Source organism: Vicia villosa, linkage group LG5 (genome assembly GCF_029867415.1).
Source record: "Vicia villosa cultivar HV-30 ecotype Madison, WI linkage group LG5, Vvil1.0, whole genome shotgun sequence".
NCBI classification, from domain to species: Eukaryota; Viridiplantae; Streptophyta; class Magnoliopsida; order Fabales; family Fabaceae; genus Vicia; species Vicia villosa.
Window position 1 is genome coordinate 105,721,573 of NC_081184.1, and position 27,680 is coordinate 105,749,252.

A 27,680-nucleotide genomic window follows, 5' to 3' on the forward strand; every position below is an offset into this window, starting at 1 on the left:
CGTATCCTTTTCAGGAATCAGAGTTACCGTAGCTCGGCTAAAGATTTTTTGTTTGTTTTTGTGTTTTTTAGTTGGGCGGAGTTAACGCTCGCGCTCTTGCATAAGGGGACAGCCTAGGATGCAATGGAGCGGAAATAACGGTGCCCTTAGGTTCCAAAGAGGCAAAAGGAAAAGAGATTGGTTTGTGTCTTTTAGGGTAGATGAGTGATGAACAGTTCCCAATACCGGGCCACTCACCACTTTCTCTACTTTGTTTTAATCTGAACCATTGTTAGGTGTTTTAAATGTTTTTTTGGTTGTGTATTTTTTAAGGGGAATTTGTTTGCGAGTTGAATCACATAAAATGTATAATGATCGAGAAGCAGATTAGGGAATGAATCCCACTCACTTCCATCCCATTACGTAATGTTTGAGAAACAGATTAGGGAATGAATCCCACTCATTTCTCTCCCATTAATTAATGTTTGAGAAACAGATTAGGGAATGAATCCCACTCATTTCTCTCCCATTAAGTAGTGACCGAGAAACAGATTAGAGAATAAATCCCACTCGTTTCTATGCCACTAAGTGATTGAGAAACAGATTAGGGAATGAATCCCACTCATTTCTCTATCCCTTTCTTAATGTGATTCGCATCTTCCTTTTATTAATGTTTTAAAGAGTTGAAAAAGAAAAAGAATGCAATAGGGAACTAGATCTAACATTCTAATCTATGTTATTCTAATCTATAAATGGCCCTAAGGTCGAGGATAACTATCCTATCTCAATTCCTCTTAACAAAGGAGGAAGAGTCTAAGGGAATATGGCAAGCAATAGTAAGGAATAAGCAACATCAAAGCAAGGAATGAGAGGCTAAGCATGGACACGAGAGAAAGAAACCCCAAGTCAGTATCAAAACAAGGGATTGAATGTCCCAAATCAAATACAAAAGCATCACGGTGTCATACAAAAATATCCACAAGAAGTTACCAAAGTATCGCATGCATCGTTACTTACCAATTAGCGGACAAACATCAATTAATCAAAACAAAAACAAGTGAACACATGGTCTAAGCTTGAAGTCAGTAGCAAACTCATTCATTTAGTTCCAATATCCTATGTTAATCTATATTAGTCAATTAGCATGAAGCAATACAAGACTCTACCCAAAACTAGACAACACTAGGTTAATACTAGCTAAACGGTTTCGAATTGTGAATGAAGTTAGAAACATGCAATCAAATGGTACAAGTCAGTAGCAAATAGCCTTTACTAGATGCCTAAACAATCACAAAATCATGCCAAAGGGTTTCACACAAAATTACGGGTCATTTGTACAAGTTACGGTGCGATCGTCAATCAAAAACAAGTTATTTACATGTGATAAAGGAAAATCAAGTAAAATGGGAAAACATGATTTAAAATTTTCAATTCCAGGTTTTAGGATCTCTAAACATCCCTAATTATATGTACAAAAAAGAACCAACATTATTTCATGAATGCATTTCAATTTGAGAGCACAAACGTCACAACCATCTATTAAAAACGCATGTTAATCGAGTCAAACAACACTAACCAAATACCAATCAAAACAAAGAATTAGGAATTCATCTTTTATACACAACATCATGGGTTAGTCTACAGAAATCATACAAAAATTGGCAATTAGATTCTGATCCTAAAGTATTAAATGAAATCACTTTGCGAAATCTATCAAAACCGAAAGAAACATGAACATACCAAAGTAAATGATTTATTAAAAATAACAAACTAATTTCTAAAAATCTATAAAAAATGCCACAATTATGTACACACATAAAACTAGCTAAAACATATTTTTATTGGTTTTTTATTTCAATGGAAAAATGATTTATGAAGTAAAAGTTATGGAGGAACAAAATTGAAACAATTTCTAGAAGTCTGCCTGCCAGGGGGTGTGTTAGTGAATTCAAAAGGAACTGAAACTTAGTTAATACGCATTTGGGCCCAGATTCAGGGGGTGTGATTAGGAACTCGCATGACCCATGGTTGTTTTTGTTGTTCATTATTTATTATTATTTTTTTACAGAATTTAAAATGTGATAAAAGAAAATATAGATTAAAAATTAAAAAGGAAAAAAAAACTGAAAAAGGGGATTAGGGTAAAATGTTAGGTGACCTTTCAAATTCCTCGAATGATCTTTCTCCGGCTTCAGCGGCGACGGCGAAAGCTTTCCGATGAACCTTCGTCTCTTCCGTCCTCTCACGTATTGCATCAGTCCCTTCTCCGATCAAAACTCTACGGCGTCACCACCGTCCTCACCGGTCTCAATTTGTTTTCATCTTTTCCGATTTGCTACCGCGTCGATGCTTCGAAGGAGAGTGACGAGAAAGCCAGAGGAAGATATCAAGTATGCACGCGTTGAACCTTCTCCTCACTCCTTCGTCTCTTTCTTGAATCTCTTGATGCATGAACGTTATTGCGCTCTTGCGATGTTCGTTGTTGTTCTTGCGTTGAATTCAAGGTGAAGAAGATTCGCTCACAGAGTTATGATTGAAGCATGATGAAGATGACGAAATCATTGTGATGCGATGATGAATGAGCGCAGTGGTTGAACGTGATGCAGAGGCGACTCAGATGACGAATCGGTGATGGTGATGTTGTTGGAGATTGTTGTTAACATTGAAGAACAGATGAACGATTCGTTTTCTTCTTGCAGGGGAGTTCTCTTTTTTTCGTTATCGTTCTCCTTTTTTGTTTTGATTTCTTCTGATTCTTTCTCCTGTGTTGTGTGTTGTTCTGTGGATTAAAGGATGAAGAATGAGATTGTGAAGGTTATGGTGATTGAAGACGATGAGTTTGTTGTTGTTCACAGTGATGAAGATGATGAAGAAAGTCGAAGGTTGTGGAGATTGGATCCGATTGAGAGAGATTATGGTTGGAGAAGGTGATTGAAGGTTGGTGAGTGAAGTTGAAGATTGAAGAATTACGGAGGAGTGAAGAATGGCTGAGTTGAAGAATGAAGTATGTTGAAGAAGGGAGAGTGAGAACCGAAGATGATGAAATGGTGAACAAGATTGAAGAGAGTCTTGGAGAAAAGTTTGTTACGTTTTGGTTAGAGGTGAGTTTCCATTTCTGAACCGATTCCCTCCTTCTTTTTTCTGATCCTTTTTTGTTATCCGTTTGTAACTGATTTTTTGGAAAGTTAGTTATGGGTGGTTACATTCTGTTTGGACAGTTATATATGGTTATGATGTTAGGAAAAGTTAGGGTAGTTATTTGGCTATGACTGAAAGTTAGAGGAATGGTTAGAATTAGTTTGAATGAGGGCTGAAAGTTAGTAAACTGTTAGAGATTTTTGTTAGGTGGTTTTCATGTGTGCAATATATGTGTATGCTACTGCTGTGACTTGATTCTATTGATGCAGGGCCGTTTGGTAAGCTCATGAAGTTAATGAATGAATTGCTTCAAGCTGAATAGAACACGGCATTTGGACTCGGTCTGTCAATTGTTAGTTGTAGCAACACGTTTTGTAAATCTTGGTTTTGATGTGGAGGCTAGATATTGAATGGTAAGAAAGTATACTGAATGTGGACTGTGTTGGTTTAGTATGGAACTGTTTGGTATTTGATTTTTCTAGACTGGTTTTGATTTGAGTTTAATGTTGCAGGCAAATTTGCTAATGGTTGTATGATGGTTAATTTTGTTTTTCAAATGCAGGGCGCACAGTTCAGATTTGGTTAGAAATGGTGGTTTGAGAGGTGTTTCAACTTGTGATGTTTGTATGTTTGTATTGATCTTTTTCTTGTGTGGGTGTCATACCCCAAAATTTGCCCTCATATATTTACAAACGCCATTTTATTTCGAATAAATGAATTGGCACAGTTGGTAAGAATTTGAGCGTGAAAAGCACTATAGTGAGAGGTCCCTGGTTCGAATCTCACTTCTAACATTTTTCCCTTTTTATTTAATTCTAACTTTATTTCACTTTTGTTCAAAAAAAATCACAAAAAATGTTTTTTTATATATTTAAGTATTATTTTCATATTCATTATTTATTAAAAATACCTTTTTTACTTTATTCATAGTTTATTCAAAAATTAAAAAGATTTAAAAAAAAAGATTTTGCTTTTCTTTGCATTTTAGAATAATATTTATATTTTAGAAAATAATCAATTTAAATTAGTTAGAATAATAAAAATCTAAATTTATGAATATTTTATTAATTACTTTGATCCATTTGAATTTTATCTTTCCAATTTTGTTAACCTAATTTTACACTATAAATTGTCACAATTTCTACACTTTTAGGGGACTAACAATTAACCCTTATTCACAACTCTCACGTACAAACCAATACCAATACCAAGTACCTGCACAAAACCTTTTGGCAATTGGAATCTTAAGCATCTAGGAGCCATGGCCCAAAACCGGAAACATCATCGCCAGTAGTGTTAACAAAAAAAACTTGAAGCAAAGAAAGAAGGAGGTTTCAAAATCAAAGCAATCAGATCCGAAACATGTTTTCAACGCCGATCTCCGACCAACACCACCGAGAGACTCGCTAACAGCCACCTTCGACGTCTCCGATATCAGTTCCGCACCACCTTCTTTCGATCCGCGATGCTGCCAACGACACCATCGAACAACACCCACGCCGACGGACGGAGCTCCTCCGCCTGAGACGTTCCCATCGACCACCATTCATTTACACCGATTGCAACACGATCAAGATTTGGTTTATGATTTACAATTTTTCTTATTTTGTAGGTGATGTTTGTTTATCACTTTCATGGTGGAAGAAGGTTGAGATGAGAAGATGAATGTGATGCTGAACACATTACGTCTTGAAAACCGAGAATGCCAGGTTGTTCTTATTTTTTTTATTTATTTTATTTTTTTTCTTTCTTCTTTTTATTTGTAGTCCTTTATTCATTATAATTTTATTTGTTAATTATTTATTAATAGTCATTAGGATCTTAGTGTTAATTAGATTTTAGAGTCATGTTAGAACTATTAAATCACACCATTATAATTCATTTAACCCCTTTTATTTTTATATTTTGTTTAATTTGGTCTTTAATTTTTGTTTTAATATATGATACCTAGTTCACTTTAGTCATTCAAAAAACGTTTCTCACAGAAACTATTAAAATAAAAGTAACAAAAATAAATAAACTTTGTACATAAATTACTATTTAGTGACTAAAAAAAACCAAAATAACAAAAATAATTATTTTAGTTAGGAGTTGTTTAGGAAATTAATATGTTTGTTATTATTATTATTTTTTTTTTTTGTTAATTTTTTATTAATCGTCATTCATATCCTTATTATTTCTCATTATCATTTTATCCGTACTACCATTTTCTTGTTTATTGCGAGGTACATTCGAGCTGTTTATCTATCCTCGTGGATAGTCGCAAATTCATCCTTACTCTCTTGCCACGAGATCTCCAACAATCCAGATCTAACGTTCAAGAGCCGCACCTCTACCATGCACCTTCACAAGGGAGCCACACAAGATCGCAAGGTTAACCAAAATCCTTCAGCCATGCGCCATGCCAATCGAAAAGCTAAGTTCCTGAATTCTTATTTTATTTAATATCATTTTATTTTGCCTCTTTTAATTAAAATAGGATTAACTTTAATTGCCATTGAATTAGCCATACACTCACTACTTCCTATTATTTCTTCTGTCAATTCTCATGGTCAGAGTCAATGCTTCAGGCAACCTCCGACCACCAACCTGCATCAATCGAAGCTGAGTATTTTTACTCTTTTCTCGCATTTTTTACTTTTATTGATTAGGGTTAGGGTTAACTGTGATTGCCTCCGAACCGATAATTCACTCACCCCTATTTTTGTTTATTTTTACCTTTTCAGGGTTTGTCAAATTGCCAAAGCTACGAACATTGGTAACTCTAAACCATGTCCTCAATTATTACTTATGTCAAACCCTATTAAGGGATCCGCTGGTTACAATTTCCCTCCCCCATATTTGTTAATTATTTCTGTTAAATTGCGTGGTTAGTAATCCTAGGGAGTGCAACCTTTGAATTGAACATAAAATCACTAAATTTACAAGATAATATATTTGAATATAATCACGTGATTGGTGCACACACGCACACTTTTGGGTAACCTCTCTGTTGCCTGTTGCCTGTTGCCTTGTTGCCTTGTATTTTGTGCAGAATAGCCAGTCCCTCGAATACGAGGATACCTCAGCCATGTTGCCTCGATTAAAGGTCATGGTCCCTAATGATGCTGCCTTCGATACACTAACATGACCTCGACCCTCGGAAGTTGCCTACGGAAAAGGCTGAGGTATCTTCTGGTTGCCTACGAAAGGCTATTTTGATCCTTCCCCTTAGACTACCTGCCCCTCTATGGCATGGGTCAGTCTTTGGGAGAATGATAATTCGATGACCCTTCTACCTCCAAAAAGAAAGGCTTCCTGCCCTCTTATGGCAAGGATTGACCCTTTCATTCTGAAAGGCTAAAAAGAGACCTATCATCTGAGTTTAGGGTAATTGCCCCTAATTGCCTTGCAATGCTCAAACCTTTTTATTATATTCTTTCTCATAATTTTTCAAAAGGGCAACGCTTATTCACAAGCTAAAGTCCCTATCTCTTTCATCTACATTTTCTAAACAAACGAGCAAGCAAAGCAATTAAGAGCCCATGGAAAACCATGGATGCAAAGGGTGCCTTACACCTTCCCTTTGCATAAATTACCCCCCGAACTTAGATTTCTTTAAAAGGTTTTTCTCTGTTTCTTTTTGCCTTTCCGAATATAGTTTGGATAAAATAAAAGTCGGTGGCGACTCTTGCTATCCGCACATTTTGATAAAGTCAGTTCACCGTATTACAGAACTGGCGACTCTGCTGGGGATTTTTCGATTAAGAGGGGTTACCTTAAAGGTTTAGGATTCATTTTAAAATGTTTTCTATTGTTTGCTTTGTTTGTTTTATTTTTCAGGGGCGTTTTGGGAAAACTGAAGGACGAATCCTATTCCCGGATTCAAGAACACCTAAGATTAGGAGTGGCATAGTCATGGAGACCCCCCTTGTGCATGCTTGGGGTTGGTCAAAATGAAGTTCACACTTGAGTTAGGCCTCCACTGGTTATTGTGTACCTCTTTTGCATGAGAGAGGTTTATGCATGTATCTTTGGGTGCGTCGGAGCTCAAGGACCTTTAGTAACCCTTAACCCATCCTAACTTTTAGGAACGTAGTGGGGGGGCTATTCTTGGTGCATGCCAAGTTATGGTCGCTACCCGATACTACAGCTCAGATAGGTTTCTTCCTAAAGTATCATTGCGTGGTATGCATGTATCATGTTCGAGGGTGCTTTAGAGGGGGCTGACAATTCTGAGTCACTTGGTAGAACCCGTTGCTGAAAACTCCTTATCCATAGAAGTACCCTGGGGAAGGACACCTGATCAGGCTCCATGCAAGCCTTAAGCCAAAAATTGTGTGACTTGTGTGACTTGCGTGACTTGTGTGACTTGTTTGTGTTTACTACTAACCTTCATTTCCTCGCAGGTTTTGTTGAAAGGACTTGTTTGTCCTTACCATCTCGCACTAAGTCTAACGAACTGCATCCGCATAAACATTCATGACATCATGACATCATAAGCATAACATGATTTAACTAACCCTTTCAAGGATCTTAGGGATTTAGGGCGCACAATTTCAGGTACTCTTATCAAGGACTAAATTCCTATCAAGGGGCAAGAGGATTTACTTTCCTCTGACCACATACCTTCCAATTCAGAGACTCAGTACCTATCAAGGGGCAAGAGGATTTATTTTTCTCTTGCCATGTACCTTCAAATTCAGAGGTGTCCCGAATCAGAGGCGATGACCCACTCGATATGGTGAGCTTGGTTCTCAAAGAAAGACGTTCAAAGACAAAATTTAGAATTCTTCAGACAAAGACGCGACCAAACCCTTTTCTAATGTTGCTAACTAAATGCCTAAAGATCCTTGAAAATATTGCATTTGCATTCATAACATCGCATAACAGGTTTCTTACAATAGGTCTCTCATCCTTCCTCGCTGTTTATTTCAGCATCATGGATCTTGAACAATCTATCAAAAATACCCAAACTCAGAATGCTGAATTCCAAGCTTTGATCCTTAACTTGGCCAAGGGGCAAGAAGAATTAAAGGTACTTCTGATCACGAAGGAGAAGAATCAACATAAGCATCAAGGTAGTAGAGATAATCAGAGATCCAAACCTAAGCGAGTATTCACTCCGTTGCACATGCCGCTGTCTCAAGTTCTGCAACAACGGCTCAATCAGAACTTGATAACTCTATTTCCTCCATATTCATTTCCTACCAACCCCATTCCTGGGTACAAGTACCATGCAAGATGTGCTTATCATTCAAACAGTCATGGTCATGATACAGAGGATTGTGGACCGTTGAAGCACATGATCCAAGACCTCATTGATTGCAAGATCATTGACTTCAATTCACCTGAGAAACCTCATATGGCCAATACTGGGTACAATCGGAAAGGTCGCAATGAACCCAACCAATCCGTGGGGACAATTCTAATCTCTACACCAGTTCAACAACAAAGACGCAAGTCAGATACATCTAAACGTCAGTTTACAAAGATCAACATGTCACCGGCTCAGGCATTACAACAGTTGCTGAGAGAGAACTTGATTACTTTAAGGGATCCTCCTGTAAAGCCTAACACTTCCGCCCCTAGCTACAAGCCCAATGCGAGGTGCGCATATCACTCCAATAGCCCTGGGCATGATACGAATGATTGTTGGCCATTGAAGAACAAGATTCAAGACATGATCGATGCTGGTGAAATTGAATTCTCTCATCCCAAGACTCCTGTAGTGATCACTGCTCCCTTGCACAATCACGACAAGACTGATTAATGTCAGAGTGGATGAACTTTAGATCATTAGATTTACTTTCATTTGCAATTTCTATTCTGTTGTTTAAACACTCCAATTATGATAGACATTATTTGTTTTAATAATCATCATCAGTGCATTGCATATGTTTGTCTTGAATAAATTATTTCGCTATCACTCTTTTTAAATTATGTCGTTACTCTGCATATGTTTTGTGATACTCAACTCCTGCTAAGCTGTAAGCCTTTTAAGGGAGAATGACGAGAACGATACCGCAACCTCATATAGTATGCTTTTGAACAGACTATGCTGACGATGTACAGGCATTGTTTCAATTCCTAAACAGTGGAGATATAAGGATGTTAATCCCTCGTCAACCCCCTTTGAGCCTAAGAAGTAGAAGTTTCTTTCTTGCACTAATTGAAACCCTTGATCATAACCTGGGGCAGGGTAGTTCTCAGTTAATTTGGCTGTGCATTCTATTTTAAGAGAATCATTCAGTACACCTTTCAATAAAGATTTCAATCACAAGCGTTCATGTGCACACATCAAAGAAGTGTTGGAGATGTCAATCAAAAGCCAATGATGGTTCATCAATCATTAAGTAAGGCAGTCAATATCTTTCAAAAAAAAAAATGATGAAAACATACATACAAAGAAAAGCCTGCTAAGTCAAAAATCAAAAAGAAGACTTAGGCAAAAATCAAGGCGTCCCGCTAACTGTAAGCTCCAAAGAGACAGTTCAGGCAAAAGTTAGGGATATCAAAAAGATGAAAAAAAAGAGAGAAGTCAATAAATTCTTGAACAACTCAAAGTTGTGACTACCAAAAGGAAGAAGTGACTGCCATCTCAAGAGTTCTCCTTGTTTGCGAACCATCAACATTATCAAAGGCGCAAATCCAAAAGTCTCTTGGAACCTGAATGCATAAGTCGAACCAACTGAGCTTAGGAATGAAGAACATCACGAAGAAGGGGATGGGTATAAATAAACTTTGAGCCTTTATCCTTTGTTTCGTAAACCGTGAACCAAGCCACGTTACAACCCTTGAAAGTCCTAATTGAAGCATGGTTAGTTCGAAAGCATACTGTCACCAAAAGGTATCCCGACTCCTTAAGGTTTACCAAAATGCCGAGTTGATATCACGTTTCTACAAACATCACGTTGTCATAAATATCATGTTTTTACAAATATCATGTTTTTTTACAAACATCACACGTTTACATCTTTGGTTTTAATGTTTTTCAAAAAAACTCAAGACAAACGTATGCATTGCATCTCATGAATTCATTATTAAACATATTCTGCTACATAATTTCAAATGTTAGCATCAGAAAGAACTTGCAGAGGGTACAACTAATGACTAGAAGGTTATCCCGATAGGCAACGTCTCCTACATATACAAGGGGCATGGCACGTTTCTCCCAATCAATCTGGGGCAATCAAGTCAAGATTCGAAGAATCTCTCAAATGCCAAAAAGTCAAAAGCATACACCCCAAGCGGAAGTCAAACTATTTCCCGGTCAATCTGGGGAAATCAAGTCAAGATTCCGAGAATCTCTCAAAGATGCCAAAAACAATCAGGGGCATGCATCCAAATAAATCTTAAGCTATTTCCAATCAATATGGGGCATTGTCCTGGACCAATGGTTACTAAGGGGCATGTCGCGCATGGTTCATATCTCATAAAGTCCTTGCGAGACGAATCTTTCCAAAGTTCCTACTAACCGGGGCAAATCTATTCAAGTCCAGCTTGACATCTTGATCAACATTCAGTGGCGTGCCCTAATTAAAGTCCAGGAACGACAGGTACTATAATACTAGGGGCAACATTCAAGACATCCGCGTCTTCCCACAGAGCCGGGTTCACGAGATCATATCCCCACAGAGTAATCATTAAGAAGATATCTTCAAATGCTCTCATCCCGACAAAGACATGGCTCCCCAACAGAGTTTACATCTTCAACACTATCGGTTCTCCAATACTTTGCTCTTCTCCAACATGGTTTATTAATATCTCTAATCCTCAATCAGGGAACATCAAGTTACTGATCATCCCCAAGCAGAAATCATAAATCCTCAGCTGAGCATCTTCAAGATAAGATCAAACATCAAAATTACAATGACATGGAGATCCACTTTCTCAAGCAAGATGTGTCAAAAAGCATAAATCATAGTCATACGTCATAAATCATAAACATATTCATACATTGCATACATTTCATACAAAGTTTCTCACTTTGATGAACTCATTTAAACATACTCATACAATCACATACAGGTTCATACATAATACATAATGCATCGCGACAAATGCATACATAACATGCAAGGTTCTCATTTATTTTAAGAATCCCGTCACATAAACACAATACATGCATCATAACATGGCATAAAAAAGCTAACTTTGCCTTTTTCAGGTTATTGCTGCAATCAAATAAACAACTTCGAAACATTTCAGATCTAAGTCGATACCTTTGACGGTTCCTTAATGATCTACTTTCAGAATTAAGTCGATACCTTTGACGGTTCCTTAATCCACTTTAGAGTTAAGTCGACACCTTTGACGGTTCCTTAACAGCCTACTTCAGTATTAAGTCGACACCTTTGACGGTTCCTTAATATATCAAGAGTTAAGTCGACACCTTTGACGGTTCCTTAACAACACACTTCAGATATAAGTCGATACCTTTGACGGTTCCTTATACAGTCTATCTACATATCTGAGTCGATACCTTTGACGGTGCCTCAATGATATGCTTCAGAGTTAAGTCGATACCTTTGACGGTTCCTTAACAACCCACATCAAGAGTTAAGTCGACACCTTTGACGGTTCCTTAACAACACATTTCAGATATAAGTCGACACCTTTGACGGTTCCTTATACAATCTGTCTGCATATATGAGTCGATACCTTTGACGGTGCCTCAACAATATGCTTCAAATTTAAGTCGATACCTTTGACGGTTCCTTAAATAACCCAACACAGATTTGAGTCGATACCTTTGACGGTTCCTCAACATTCAAAAAAAAGAAGAAGAGGACAACAAAAGCAGAAATTGCGTAACAATCTACACTCTAACAACTATCAGATGGCATCTACAAGCCCATCTCCGACAAAAGTCCCTACTGCAAATAGGGCAAATTTCTTGGTATTCTTGTGTTCAATCATCTTCCACCTTCAGATACCGACTGGCATACAAACCACTCTACATCTTCAGGTTTAAGAAAATTGAACAGGGGCAGCTGTCATACCCCAAAATTTGCCCTCATATATTTACAAACGCCATTTTATTTCGAATAAATGAATTGGCACAGTTGGTAAGAATTTGAGCGTGAAAAGCACTATAGTGAGAGGTCCCTGGTTCGAATCTCACTTCTAACATTTTTCCCTTTTTATTTAATTCTAACTTTATTTCACTTTTGTTCAAAAAAAATCACAAAAAATGTTTTTTTATATATTTAAGTATTATTTTCATATTCATTATTTATTAAAAATACCTTTTTTACTTTATTCATAGTTTATTCAAAAATTAAAAAGATTTTAAAAAAAAGATTTTGCTTTTCTTTGCATTTTAGAATAATATTTATATTTTAGAAAATAATCAATTTAAATTAGTTAGAATAATAAAAATCTAAATTTATGAATATTTTATTAATTACTTTGATCCATTTGAATTTTATCTTTCCAATTTTGTTAACCTAATTTTACACTATAAATTGTCACAATTTCTACACTTTTAGGGGACTAACAATTAACCCTTATTCACAACTCTCACGTACAAACCAATACCAATACCAAGTACCTGCACAAAACCTTTTGGCAATTGGAATCTTAAGCATCTAGGAGCCATGGCCCAAAACCGGAAACATCATCGCCAGTAGTGTTAACAAAAAAAAACTTGAAGCAAAGAAAGAAGGAGGTTTCAAAATCAAAGCAATCAGATCCGAAACATGTTTTCAACGCCGATCTCCGACCAACACCACCGAGAGACTCGCTAACAGCCACCTTCGACGTCTCCGATATCAGTTCCGCACCACCTTCTTTCGATCCGCGATGCTGCCAACGACACCGTCGAACAACACCCACGCCGACGGACGGAGCTCCTCCGCCTGAGACGTTCCCATCGACCACCATTCATTTACACCGATTGCAACACGATCAAGATTTGGTTTATGATTTACAATTTTTCTTATTTTGTAGGTGATGTTTGTTTATCACTTTCATGGTGGAAGAAGGTTGAGATGAGAAGATGAATGTGATGCTGAACACATTACGTCTTGAAAACCGAGAATGCCAGGTTGTTCTTATTTTTTTTATTTTTTTTTTCTTTCTTCTTTTTATTTGTAGTCCTTTATTCATTATAATTTTATTTGTTAATTATTTATTAATAGTCATTAGGATCTTAGTGTTAATTGGATTTTAGAGTCATGTTAGAACTATTAAATCACACCATTATAATTCATTTAACCCCTTTTATTTTTATATTTTGTTTAATTTGGTCTTTAATTTTTGTTTTAATATATGATACCTAGTTCACTTTAGTCATTCAAAAAACGTTTCTCACAGAAACTATTAAAATAAAAGTAACAAAAATAAATAAACTTTGTACATAAATTACTATTTAGTGACTAAAAAAAACCAAAATAACAAAAATAATTATTTTAGTTAGGAGTTGTTTAGGAAATTAATATGTTTGTTATTATTATTATTATTTTTTTTGTTAATTTTTTATTAATCGTCATTCATATCCTTATTATTTCTCATTATCATTTTATCCGTACTACCATTTTCTTGTTTATTGCGAGGTACATTCGAGCTGTTTATCTATCCTCGTGGATAGTCGCAAATTCATCCTTACTCTCTTGCCACGAGATCTCCAACAATCCAGATCTAACGTTCAAGAGCCGCACCTCTACCATGCACCTTCACAAGGGAGCCACACAAGATCGCAAGGTTAACCAAAATCCTTCAGCCATGCGCCATGCCAATCGAAAAGCTAAGTTCCTGAATTCTTATTTTATTTAATATCATTTTATTTTGCCTCTTTTAATTAAAATAGGATTAACTTTAATTGCCATTGAATTAGCCATACACTCACTACTTCCTATTATTTCTTCTGTCAATTCTCATGGTCAGAGTCAATGCTTCAGGCAACCTCCGACCACCAACCTGCATCAATCGAAGCTGAGTATTTTTACTCTTTTCTCGCATTTTTTACTTTTATTGATTAGGGTTAGGGTTAACTGTGATTGCCTCCGAACCGATAATTCACTCACCCCTATTTTTGTTTATTTTTACCTTTTCAGGGTTTGTCAAATTGCCAAAGCTACGAACATTGGTAACTCTAAACCATGTCCTCAATTATTACTTATGTCAAACCCTATTAAGGGATCCGCTGGTTACAATTTCCCTCCCCCATATTTGTTAATTATTTCTGTTAAATTGCGTGGTTAGTAATCCTAGGGAGTGCAACCTTTGAATTGAACATAGAATCACTAAATTTACAAGATAATATATTTGAATATAATCACGTGATTGGTGCACACACGCACACTTTTGGGTAACCTCTCTGTTGCCTGTTGCCTGTTGCCTTGTTGCCTTGTATTTTGTGCAGAATAGCCAGTCCCTCGAATACGAGGATACCTCAGCCATGTTGCCTCGATTAAAGGTCATGGTCCCTAATGATGCTGCCTTCGATACACTAACATGACCTCGACCCTCGGAAGTTGCCTACGGAAAAGGCTGAGGTATCTTCTGGTTGCCTACGAAAGGCTATTCTGATCCTTCCCCTTAGACTACCTGCCCCTCTATGGCATGGGTCAGTCTTTGGGAGAATGATAATTCGATGACCCTTCTACCTCCAAAAAGAAAGGCTTCCTGCCCTCTTATGGCAAGGATTGACCCTTTCATTCTGAAAGGCTAAAAAGAGACCTATCATCTGAGTTTAGGGTAATTGCCCCTAATTGCCTTGCAATGCTCAAACCTTTTTATTATATTCTTTCTCATAATTTTTCAAAAGGGCAACGCTTATTCACAAGCTAAAGTCCCTATCTCTTTCATCTACATTTTCTAAACAAACGAGCAAGCAAAGCAATTAAGAGCCCATGGAAAACCATGGATGCAAAGGGTGCCTTACACCTTCCCTTTGCATAAATTACCCCCCGAACTTAGATTTCTTTAAAAGGTTTTTCTCTGTTTCTTTTTGCCTTTCCGAATATAGTTTGGATAAAATAAAAGTCGGTGGCGACTCTTGCTATCCGCACATTTTGATAAAGTCAGTTCACCGTATTACAGTGGGCTACAAATCTGTTTTGTAATTTTGATGATCATATGACTTGCAGGTTCATGATTTGCTAGCAGCTTATGGGCATATGACTTGGTTCTTTTTGTGTGAGTGTTTAAGCTAGGTCCTCGAGGCGATTGAAACTATATGTATGCGTGGAGTTGAGTAATGGGGCTGTTATGATTTTGTTGCGGGTTTTGGTGCTAGGTACAGGATGCACAATGTTTAAAGGCCACTTTGTTTAATGATGAAGCAGGAGTGTCAAAGTAAATCAAGCCAGCTAACATAGCCACGTAGGGACCAAGGAGTAGAATTAAACTGTGTTCCTCTTGTAACTTCTTTTATGTAATGATTGAAACTTGTAATGACTCTCCCTTTTATGAATCATTTTCCATTTGAATGAGCTTGTAATACACCACTTGAACTTGTAATTCACCACTTGGATTGGATTGGATATTAAAATGTAACTTGCCACTTATATTTCTTTTAGTAATCATTTGCTCTTGAATACTTTGGATTCATGGTATCTCGCAATCACTAATGAGTCCTTATCTCCAGTTTAATGGAAACATGACTTCAATTCTCAAACCTTAAGTAACATGCCCTTTACTCAACCAAATTCTTTTTAAAGGACGATGGTGCATCCGTTATAATGGGTCCTCAAGTTCTATGCCATAGCTTTGACAAATATTTCTTAACAAATGACATTCATCCCCACCGTAACGTCTCAATGAAACTCCTTTGACAAAGATGAATCTCTAATCTCACGGTCTTCAAAATGATAAACGTCACAAGCTCAAGCTATAAATCCTGATTCACTTTTTTGAGATGCATAATGAAGATAGGAAGCTCTTGAAATGATGGAAACGAGAAATAGCCTTTGTATTTTGATAAAGAACCAGGTCCATGATGCCTAATAACACAAAACCCCAATTCCATAAACCACGATTGATGAAGAAGCCAATTGAGCCAACTTTAAATGAAGATGAGAGCCTCAAAAACACAGGGACTCCCCAATCTCCCAAGTCATTGATCCCGATGCCAAGTTTATTGATTAATGATGCATGATGTGTTAGATGTCCTAATGGAGAGATGCACATGAATGTAAAACTTAAGCCAGTTAAAAATTGAAAAGGGGTAGGACAAATTTGGGGTATGACAGCTGCCCCTATTTAATCGTCTTAAACCTGAAGGTGAGATTGGCGCTAGCCTTTCGAACATTCAAGGTAGAAGAAGATTAAATATCAAGACCAGAAATTTGTCCTACAAGAGGAGACGGTGTGAGTGTTGTCCTTATTTTTCTTTTGATATCTGCTGGGGAAAGAGAATTTTGTTTTTCTTGATGGAAATATTTACAGTGAGTAATTGGAAGAAGGGTGATAGCTTGTAACGTAGCCCAAGGTGCCAATACAAGGTTCCCAAAAGAAATGTTACATGAAACAATGACTGAAAGGAAATAGATCTCGTGCGATCTACGACTCAACATCAGGAGAAGACCTCGTACGATCTTCAAGACAGAAAGGAAATAGACCTCGTGCGATCTTACGACTCAACATCAGGAGAAGACCTCGTACGATCTTCAAGACAGAAAGGAAATAGACCTCGTACGATCTACGACTCAACATCAGGAGAAGACCTCGTACGATCTTCAAGACAGAAAGGAAATAGACCTCGTACGATCTACGACTCAACATCAGGAGAAGACCTCGTACGATCTTCAAGACAGGAAGGAAATAGACCTCGTGCGATCTTACGACTCAACATCAGGAGAAGACCTCGTACGATCTTCAAGACAGAAAGGAAATAGACCTCGTGCGATCTACGACTCAACATCAGGAGAAGACCTCGTACGATCTTCAAGACAGAAAGGAAAAGATCTCGTGCGACCTATGACTCAACATCGGGAGAAGACCTCGTACGATCTTCAAGACAGAAAGGAAAAGATCTCGTGCGACCTATGACTCAACATCGGGAGAAAACCTCGTACGATCTTCAAAACTGAAAGGAAAAGATCTCGTGCGACCTACGACTCAACATCAGGAGAAAACCTCGTACGATCCTCAGGACAGAATAGACCTCGTACGATCTGAGACTCAACATCGGGGTTCGGTTTCGAAATAGTTTGCCAAGTTGAAAATTGGGCTTTGAAAAAGGTTTGCCAGGTTAGGAAATGGGCTTTGAAAGGGTTTGCCAGGTTAGGAACTGGGCTTTGACAACACGGTGGTTGGACTTGAAAAGTTTTCCCGTACGGGGGAAGGGACCACGGAGACTAGTGACGACTAGACTCGATCAAAAGACGTAATCACGAAGATGTTGATGCTTGCGAAGCATAAGAATTACATTAATCCCTCAGGCCAAAGGCGGGGTGTAACTCTTCAAGAGTGGCAATCGTTCGAATTGCCACACACCAAGTATGGTTTATTCAAACGCTTGAAAAATGAGATGGGTTGAATGCCCACCCTCATTCGCACTCTAGTTTGCACGCAGCACACGGGAAATAACCGCGACAAGACTAGTGACGACTAGACTCGATAAGAAGATGATAGTAACCATTGGAGATTACGGAGATATTGATGCTTGCGAAGCATAAGAATTACATTGATCCCTCAGGCCAAAGGCGGGGTGTAACTCTTCAAGAGCGGCAATCGTTCGAATTGCCACACACCAAGTATGGTTATCCAAATGATTGAAAAATGAGATGGGTTGAATGCCCACCCTCATTCACGCTCTAATATGCACGCAGCATGCGGGAAATAACCTCAGAGACAACGATTCTGACGAAGAAAGACATTGTATCCGATCCACATTGGGGAGAGAAAATGAGACTTCTTTTGGGGATTAAGGATACCAGGTATCGGCACCGTGGCATAAGGAGATTTGTAATGTAGTAGCAGATATCAATCAGAGTTTGTAAAGACAATATTTTATGTGGGGAAGTATCGTCATCTTGATTGAGTGTTGATTTGTATTATCTGGCTTATGCTTTGTATGCATGTTTGAATTTTTCTATGGCGTAATGCTCCATTTTGATGGATATGCTACGCTTTTGAGGATGCAATGCTATATGCAGTGAATACTATATGCAGAGTGCCAAATAAAGGCATTAGTGAGGTAAACACCAGGGAGAATCCCCTTAGTGTTAAGGACCATGTGAAGGTGCCAATAGATACTGGACTTTGATTTGTAAGATGCACCTTCTTTGACTTGAAGAATAATTTCTGACTTCTCACCATGTGCCACTGCTTGGAGGATTTTCAACTTGAGGAGATTCCCTCGATTCACCACGTCGGGGATGAGAAATTCAGGTAAGGAGCCTTGATTAGGGAAGTAGAACAACTCTTAGGAGAAATAAACTCCTATGCTTGAGAAATGGAACAAACTCTCGGGAGAAATAAACTCCGTGCTTGGGGAGAGACCAAGTTTCCAGGAGAAATAAACTCCTATGATTGGGGAATGGATCAAACTCTCAGGAGAAATAAACTCCTACGCTTGGGAGAGACCTAGTTTCCAGGAGAAATAAACTCCTATGATTGGGGAGAGAACAAAATAACCCAAGAGATTGTGCCCCAAGCTTCACGACCCATGAAGGAATTTGCACTATAGAATCCTTGGAGAGATTTGTCGAATCTCGACGTAATTGCCCCAGATTGGTCAAACTCAAGAGAGATTCCTCGACTTGATTGCCCCAGATATGTTGAATTTGAGAGGTCAAACCTCGACTCAACTGCCCCTGATTAGGTACATCTTACTAGAATCCTCGAGCTTTCATTGTTTTGAAGTCAAACAAACATGGAAATAACTTTACCACGCTCAACGGAGTCTTCCAATTCTTCCCCTCGAGGTAATCAAGGAAAGCATTAACTGTTCATGCCCAACGGAGTTCTTTGGATAACTTTCCCCTTGATGGTCAACGTTTGAGATGATTAGCTTTTACTCCTTGGAGTTCTCAAGTCTCTGGTGCTTTGACATGATCAAGTTGCTCACTGATTCTCATCCTGAAATTTCTTTGATGTTTAAGCAGATGTTTGTATGCAAAAGAATGTTAATTCTAGGAATGATAATTCTAATGCAAAGTGTACGTTAGTCTTGAAGTTTAAAGAAACTTTTTTTATTGAAATGAGGTTGCGACCTCTTGTGAATGGATCACTAGTTGACACAGCCCCGATTTTTGCATGTGGAAGATAAAGCAAACATACGATACCAACATGGATATGAGTCTCGCTTCATTGGGAGTCAGTTAAACGCTATCTCTTGGGAGTGTGCTTTCAAAATAACCCTACTTCAATTAGGACTTTTGAGGGTTGTAACTTGGCCAGGTTCACGGTTTTTAAAAAACAAAGGATTTTTAGGCTCGAAATTATTTGGTACCCACCCCCTTCATGATGTTCTCCATTCCTAGGTTCAATTAACTCGACATGAGTGTTCATTCCTCACAAGGAATTTGGAATGGTTGAGGAATCAATGAGGTTTTTTGGACATGGCAGTCACTTCATCTTGCATTTTTGGTGTCTGATCACACGACTTTGTTCTTTTGATAAGGATTTTTATTTTGTAATCCTTATTTTTCGCTTCTGCTTTCCCTAACTTTTGCCTGGACAAATTCTCGTGAATTTTATTTTGGAGTCCAGCGGGATGCCCTAACTTTTGCCTAAGTCACTTATTTTCATGTTATTGACTTAGCGGGCTCTCTCCTTTTTTTTTAATTCTTTTTTGAACAAGTCGTGTGATCTTGCGTTGCTCTCGATTTGTTCGAAAGATTGTGACTGCCTCATTTTTGATTGATGAGGGATAACCATTGTGTCATCGTCATCTTTTAACCTCTTGATGGAATAAGGATAACCATTGCGGTTTTGACATTCCTCAACCTTTTGAAGGATAACCATTGTTGTATCCTTAGATGCATACCCTTTTGGTGAGTTTTGAACACTCGATCAAGTTAAATGAACGCCACCCTGCCCCAAGGTTAAAATAAGGGTTTTTATGATTAGAAAAGAAACTCCTACTTCAAGGCTCAAAGGGGTTGACGAGGGTCTATCTCCCTTATATCTCCAGTGTTTGGGGATTTGAAACAATGCCTGTACATCCTCAGTAGGGTTTTTATTCGAAAACACATGATTAGAGATTTTTCATTTTTATCTTTCATCATTCTCCCTCAGCTTTTTGCATAAGCAAGCAATTAGTAAAGTTGGTATCGTAATGCCAAAACATTTTATGAGTGATAACGAATGGATTACTTCAAGACAAACATAGACAATGTATTATGATTTTCATTCAGAAATTAACAAGTTTTTACATGCTATTGATGCTTAAACACACAAATGAAAAATTACAATGAGAATGCAGTAAGAAACTAAATGGATGCCATTGTTGAGGAGACTTGACTCCGTCTGGACTTGTTGAGCTTGAATACTTTCTGCAGTTCCTTCCAAACACTTCAGATTACTTCAAAAGAGAACTCCAACAAAGTCACCCATGAGTTGTAAACTTTTGCCTTGCTTTAGGGATTCGAGCAACGCGAGTGATGCAATGCTCAAGATAAGAGTATGTCTTGCTTATCCCTCGTGCGGGAGCCCCAAGTATAGATGTTGAAGAAGTATTCGCCTTCATAAAATGGAATAGCCTTGTATCGTCATCAGATTGAGGAGATCTATTTGTGGTGAAGAAGACCCAATACACGAATCTTAACCAATTGAAATTCCGACAAATGGGGAAGCAAATGGGCACAAGGCAGTCACATCAATTTGTTCCTTATATTTTTCTCTCTGTTAACAAGCAAAGGCCACTGAGAAAGAAATCTTGAGAAAAGGCAACTGAGATATGAAGTAGAACCTTGAGGATGAGAAGCATTATGAAGAACACTCTCGATTACCACACGGAAGAAGATTCTGACGGATTCACATAGGAATTTGTAATGCTTTTAGGGATTCGAGCAATGCAAATGGCGCAATGCTCAAGATAAGAGTACGTCTTGCTTATCCCTCGTGCGGGAGCCCCAAGCATATTCATTGAAGAAGTATTTGCCATCAAACATGGAGGAACCTTGTGTGGTCACCAAACTTAGAGAAGCTACTTGTTGCAAGGAGAGTTCAAACACCAACTGAAACACCACCCTCCACGGATACAACTGAGCACAAGAACCTTGAGAATGAGAGATGCTTCTACATAATATCTTGATTACTACTTGAAAGGGATTCTGACAAAGTTGCTCGAGAATTTGTGGTGTTTTTATTATTATTATACCAACGAGTTCAAGGAAGCAGCTTTCTACAAAACAGGAAATACTTGAAATGAGAACACAGAAAGGAAATGATGATTGCCATAGTTGAGGAGACTTGACTCCTTCTGGGCTTATTTCTTTTTGTGACACTTCATGGAATACGGACATTCACTTGGGCACGGGCATTCCGTTCACCCACATGTTTCCTCCTTGAAGGGTTATATGTCTCTCGTCGATCAACTGTTGCACCTTGGCTTTGAAAGCGTTGCAGTCCTCGGTTGAGTGCCCTGCTGATCCAGCGTGGTACCCACATTGCACATTAGGGTCATGCCCAGGTGGAAACGGGCGTGGTGGAGGTTTCAGAGATTTGGGGACCACCAATGAGCTTTGCACTAGATATGGCAGAAGTTTAGTGTATGTCATAGGAATCTGGTCCAGAGGAGCATTTCTTCGTCCCAAATTACTTCTAGGTAGGTATTCATTCAGATGACCTTGTTGATGATTCTGTTCAGGTGTCTTCTCCCTTTGATTTGGTTGTGAAACAATCGGAGACTGATGAAGTGGGAAACCTGGAACCCAAGATGGTGCATTTGAAGTAGATCCGCCATAGAAGCATGAATCAACCTTTCTTTCCACCACATGTGGAACCCTGTTTCCTTGAACAATCATCGCCTTACAATTCTCAATGTCATGGCCAGGTGCCCCAGAATGGAACTCGCATCGAGCATTGGCATCAAAATTGGGAGGAAGCTTTTCAGGCGTAGCCAAATCTCATAGCTCAATCAACTGAAGTTCCAGCAAGCGAGGAAGTAACTGAGCATAAGGCAACGGGATAGGATTGAGAACTCTCTGAGGTATCTTAGGCTTTTTCCCACGCATTTGGCCCCCTTGATTCATTCTAGGGACATGAACAGATTGACGTGGAGATAATGGCACTTGAAATTGAGGGAGAGCTCCCTGAGGCATTCCATGAGTGGAAAGGAATCCTATTGGGAAGAAAGAGTCAACAGTTTCTGTTGCAGCAGCAGGGACGACATCACATTCTTTTCTTAGTACCGTCTTCAGAACTTCCATGACCAGGCTCAACTGAGTCTTCAACTGACTATTCTCCTCTTTTAGTGCATCCTGATTACGGACCAAGTCTCGCATCTCCAACATAAGATGACCCATTTGTTCCTTCATCTCATCCATTTCCTCACGGAGTTGTTCCATAGTTGATCTTGGAGTTGTGGCAGTGAGAAGTCAAATCTGTTGTTGATCTTGAAATCTGGATAGAAATGGTCCCATAAGTCTTTGAAAGAACCATGAAATGCATGATAGTATGAATGCATGTTTCATTTATGAGAGATCCTAAAGTCTTTTCAAACACTTTCATTCTTCTTTTTTGGAATTAAAGCTTCTTTTTTTTTGTATAGAATATCTTTTCTTTTCTTTTTTGCTTTTCTATTTTTTTTGGAAATAGACTTTAGGATCTTTCATAAATGGAGTGGACAAAGCAATGATGTTATGCAATGCAAAAGTATGGGATCAACGGTCCATATAATCTTAGTAACCACTGTACAATCCTCTGAATAACTGATACAGGTCAAATGTCACAGGATCAAAGGTCCGACACCTTTTTGAATACCAGGAAAACCAATAGTCACCAACAGAACAGAATAGTCACCAACGGTACCTGTCATGTATATCCCACCCCACTCACAGGTGAAGTCTAGGTCAAGGTAGGTCAATGGCTTCCAGCGTTATCAGTTCTCCTGAAACACCATCATTGTCGCAAATACATGCCAACAACGGTATCTCATTTGAACCTCGACTGGTCGTGGGTCTCATGATCGCAATCAACAGAACCTGACATTCTGTTGGCGTCATGACTATCCACTCTGTCCTAGGTATCCTATGTGTCACTCTGGCCTGGGTATTGGGCCTTTTACCTCATAGAACATCCCACCAACCTGCAAACAGTGAAAATATATGGTCCCGAAGGGGATCCCACTCCAGTCCAGATGCATGCGGAAAATAAACATGATATGCAAGCGGGAAAGTAAACAGGACATGCGAAACATAAAATAAATACATAAAATAAATAAAGGCACGTATAGACAAAACATAGCACACCCAGTAAATAAACAAAAAAACGGATAGGCTAGGATCGACTCACTAAGGATGGACCCGCAATAGGTCTAGCAACATCCCCAGCAGAGTCGCCAGCTGTCGCACGCTCGCGAAAAAATGAACAGAGTCGCCACCAATATATTTATCCCATAAGGGAAAGGAATATCAGAAAAACCTAGCAAAGGAAGGAACAGGGTCTTGCGACCAGAGAATCTAGGTACGGGAGCCAGTTACGCGAGGGGAAGGTATTAGCACCCCTCACGCCCATCGTACTCGATGGTATCCACCTATGTTTGTTTCTATCTAAAGGGTGTGTACTATGTCTATGTCTAAATGCGAAATGAATGCAAAATGTAGGGAAAATAAAGAATTGTACTCGCACGGGCCCTACCCCGCTGCCTACGTATCCTTTTCAGGAATCAGAGTTACCGTAGCTCGGCTAAAGATTTTTTGTTTGTTTTTGTGTTTTTTAGTTGGGCGGAGTTAACGCTCGCGCTCTTGCATAAGGGGACAGCCTAGGATGCAATGGATCGGAGATAACGGTGCCCTTAGGTGCCAAAGAGGCAAAAGGAAAAGAGATTGGTTTGTGTCTTTTAGGGTAGATGAGTGATGAACAGTTCCCAATACCGGGCCACTCACCACTTTCTCTACTTTGTTTTAATCTGAACCATTGTTAGGTGTTTTAAATGTTTTTTTGGTTGTGTATTTTTTAAGGGGAATTTGTTTGCGAGTTGAATCACATAAAATGTATAATGATCGAGAAGCAGATTAGGGAATGAATCCCACTCACTTCCATCCCATTACGTAATGTTTGAGAAACAGATTAGGGAATGAATCCCACTCATTTCTCTCCCATTAATTAATGTTTGAGAAATAGATTAGGGAATGAATCCCACTCATTTCTCTCCCATTAAGTAGTGACCGAGAAACAGATTAGGGAATAAATCCCACTCGTTTCTATGCCACTAAGTGATTGAGAAACAGATTAGGGAATGAATCCCACTCATTTCTCTATCCCTTTCTTAATGTGATTCGCATCTTCCTTTTATTAATGTTTTAAAGAGTTGAAAAAGAAAAAGAATGCAATAGGGAACTAGATCTAACATTCTAATCTATGTTATTCTAATCTATAAATGGCCCTAAGGTCGAGGATAACTATCCTATCTCAATTCCTCTTAACAAAGGAGGAAGAGTCTAAGGGAACATGGCAAGCAATAGTAAGGAATAAGCAACATCAAAGCAAGGAATGAGAGGCTAAGCATGGACACGAGAGAAAGAAACCCCAAGTCAGTAGCAAAACAAGGGATTGAATGTCCCAAATCAAATACAAAAGCATCACGGTGTCATACAAAAATATCCACAAGAAGTTACCAAAGTATCGCATGCATCGTTACTTACCAATTAGCGGACAAACATCAATTAATCAAAACAAAAACAAGTGAACACATGGTCTAAGCTTGAAGTCAGTAGCAAACTCATTCATTTAGTTCCAATATCCTATGTTAATCTATATTAGTCAATTAGCATGAAGCAATACAAGACTCTACCCAAAACTAGACAACACTAGGTTAATACTAGCTAAACGGTTTCGAATTGTGAATGAAGTTAGAAACATGCAATCAAATGGTACAAGTCAGTAGCAAATAGCCTTTACTAGATGCCTAAACAATCACAAAATCATGCCAAAGGGTTTCACACAAAATTACGGGTCATTTGTACAAGTTACGGTGCGATCGTCAATCAAAAACAAGTTATTTACATGTGATAAAGGAAAATCAAGTAAAATGGGAAAACATGATTTAAAATTTTCAATTCCAGGTTTTAGGATCTCTAAACATCCCTAATTATATGTACAAAAAAGAACCAACATTATTTCATGAATGCATTTCAATTTGAGAGCACAAACGTCACAACCATCTATTAAAAACGCATGTTAATCGAGTCAAACAACACTAACCAAATACCAATCAAAACAAAGAATTAGGAATTCATCTTTTATACACAACATCATGGGTTAGTCTACAGAAATCATACAAAAATTGGCAATTAGATTCTGATCCTAAAGTATTAAATGAAATCACTTTGCGAAATCTATCAAAACCGAAAGAAACATGAACATACCAAAGTAAATGATTTATTAAAAATAACAAACTAATTTCTAAAAATCTATAAAAAATTCCACAATTATGTACACACATAAAACTAGCTAAAACATATTTTTATTGGTTTTTTATTTCAATGGAAAAATGATTTATGAAGTAAAAGTTATGGAGGAACAAAATTGAAACAATTTCTAGAAGTCTGCCTGCCAGGGGGTGTGTTAGTGAATTCAAAAGGAACTGAAACTTAGTTAATACGCATTTGGGCCCAGATTCAGGGGGTGTGATTAGGAACTCGCATGACCCATGGTTGTTTTTGTTGTTCATTATTTATTATTTTTTTTTTACAGAATTTAAAATGTGATAAAAGAAAATATAGATTAAAAATTAAAAAGGAAAAAAAAACTGAAAAAGGGGATTAGGGTAAAATGTTAGGTGACCTTTCAAATTCCTCGAATGATCTTTCTCCGGCTTCAGCGGCGACGGCGAAAGCTTTCCGATGAACCTTCGTCTCTTCCGTCCTCTCACGTATTGCATCAGTCCCTTCTCCGATCAAAACTCTACGGCGTCACCACCGTCCTCACCGGTCTCAATTTGTTTTCATCTTTTCCGATCTGCTACCGCGTCGATGCTTCGAAGGAGAGTGACGAGAAAGCCAGAGGAAGATATCAAGTATGCACGCGTTGAACCTTCTCCTCACTCCTTCGTCTCTTTCTTGAATCTCTTGATGCGTGAACGTTATTGCGCTCTTGCGATGTTCGTTGTTGTTCTTGCGTTGAATTCAAGGTGAAGAAGATTCGCTCACAGAGTTATGATTGAAGCATGATGAAGATGACGAAATCATTGTGATGCGATGATGAATGAGCGCAGTGGTTGAACGTGATGCAGAGGCGACTCAGATGACGAATCGGTGATGGTGATGTTGTTGGAGATTGTTGTTAACATTGAAGAACAGATGAACGATTCGTTTTCTTCTTGCAGGGGAGTTCTCTTTTTTTCGTTATCGTTCTCCTTTTTTGTTTTGATTTCTTCTGATTCTTTCTCCTGTGTTGTGTGTTGTTCTGTGGATTAAAGGATGAAGAATGAGATTGTGAAGGTTATGGTGATTGAAGACGATGAGTTTGTTGTTGTTCACAGTGATGAAGATGATGAAGAAAGTCGAAGGTTGTGGAGATTGGATCCGATTGAGAGAGATTATGGTTGGAGAAGGTGATTGAAGGTTGGTGAGTGAAGTTGAAGATTGAAGAATTACGGAGGAGTGAAGAATGGCTGAGTTGAAGAATGAAGTATGTTGAAGAAGGGAGAGTGAGAACCGAAGATGATGAAATGGTGAACAAGATTGAAGAGAGTCTTGGAGAAAAGTTTGTTACGTTTTGGTTAGAGGTGAGTTTCCATTTCTGAACCGATTCCCTCCTTCTTTTTTCTGATCCTTTTTTGTTATCCGTTTGTAACTGATTTTTTGGAAAGTTAGTTATGGGTGGTTACATTCTGTTTGGACAGTTATATATGGTTATGATGTTAGGAAAAGTTAGGGTAGTTATTTGGCTATGACTGAAAGTTAGAGGAATGGTTAGAATTAGTTTGAATGAGGGCTGAAAGTTAGTAAACTGTTAGAGATTTTTGTTAGGTGGTTTTCATGTGTGCAATATATGTGTATGCTACTGCTGTGACTTGATTCTATTGATGCAGGGCCGTTTGGTAAGCTCATGAAGTTAATGAATGAATTGCTTCAAGCTGAATAGAACACGGCATTTGGACTCGGTCTGTCAATTGTTAGTTGTAGCAACACGTTTTGTAAATCTTGGTTTTGATGTGGAGGCTAGATATTGAATGGTAAGAAAGTATACTGAATGTGGACTGTGTTGGTTTAGTATGGAACTGTTTGGTATTTGATTTTTCTAGACTGGTTTTGATTTAAGTTTAATGTTGCAGGCAAATTTGGTAATGGTTGTATGATGGTTAATTTTGTTTTTCAAATGCAGGGCGCACAGTTCAGATTTGGTTAGAAATGGTGGTTTGAGAGGTGTTTCAACTTGTGATGTTTGTATGTTTGTATTGATCTTTTTCTTGTGTGGGCTACAAATCTGTTTTGTAATTTTGATGATCATATGACTTGCAG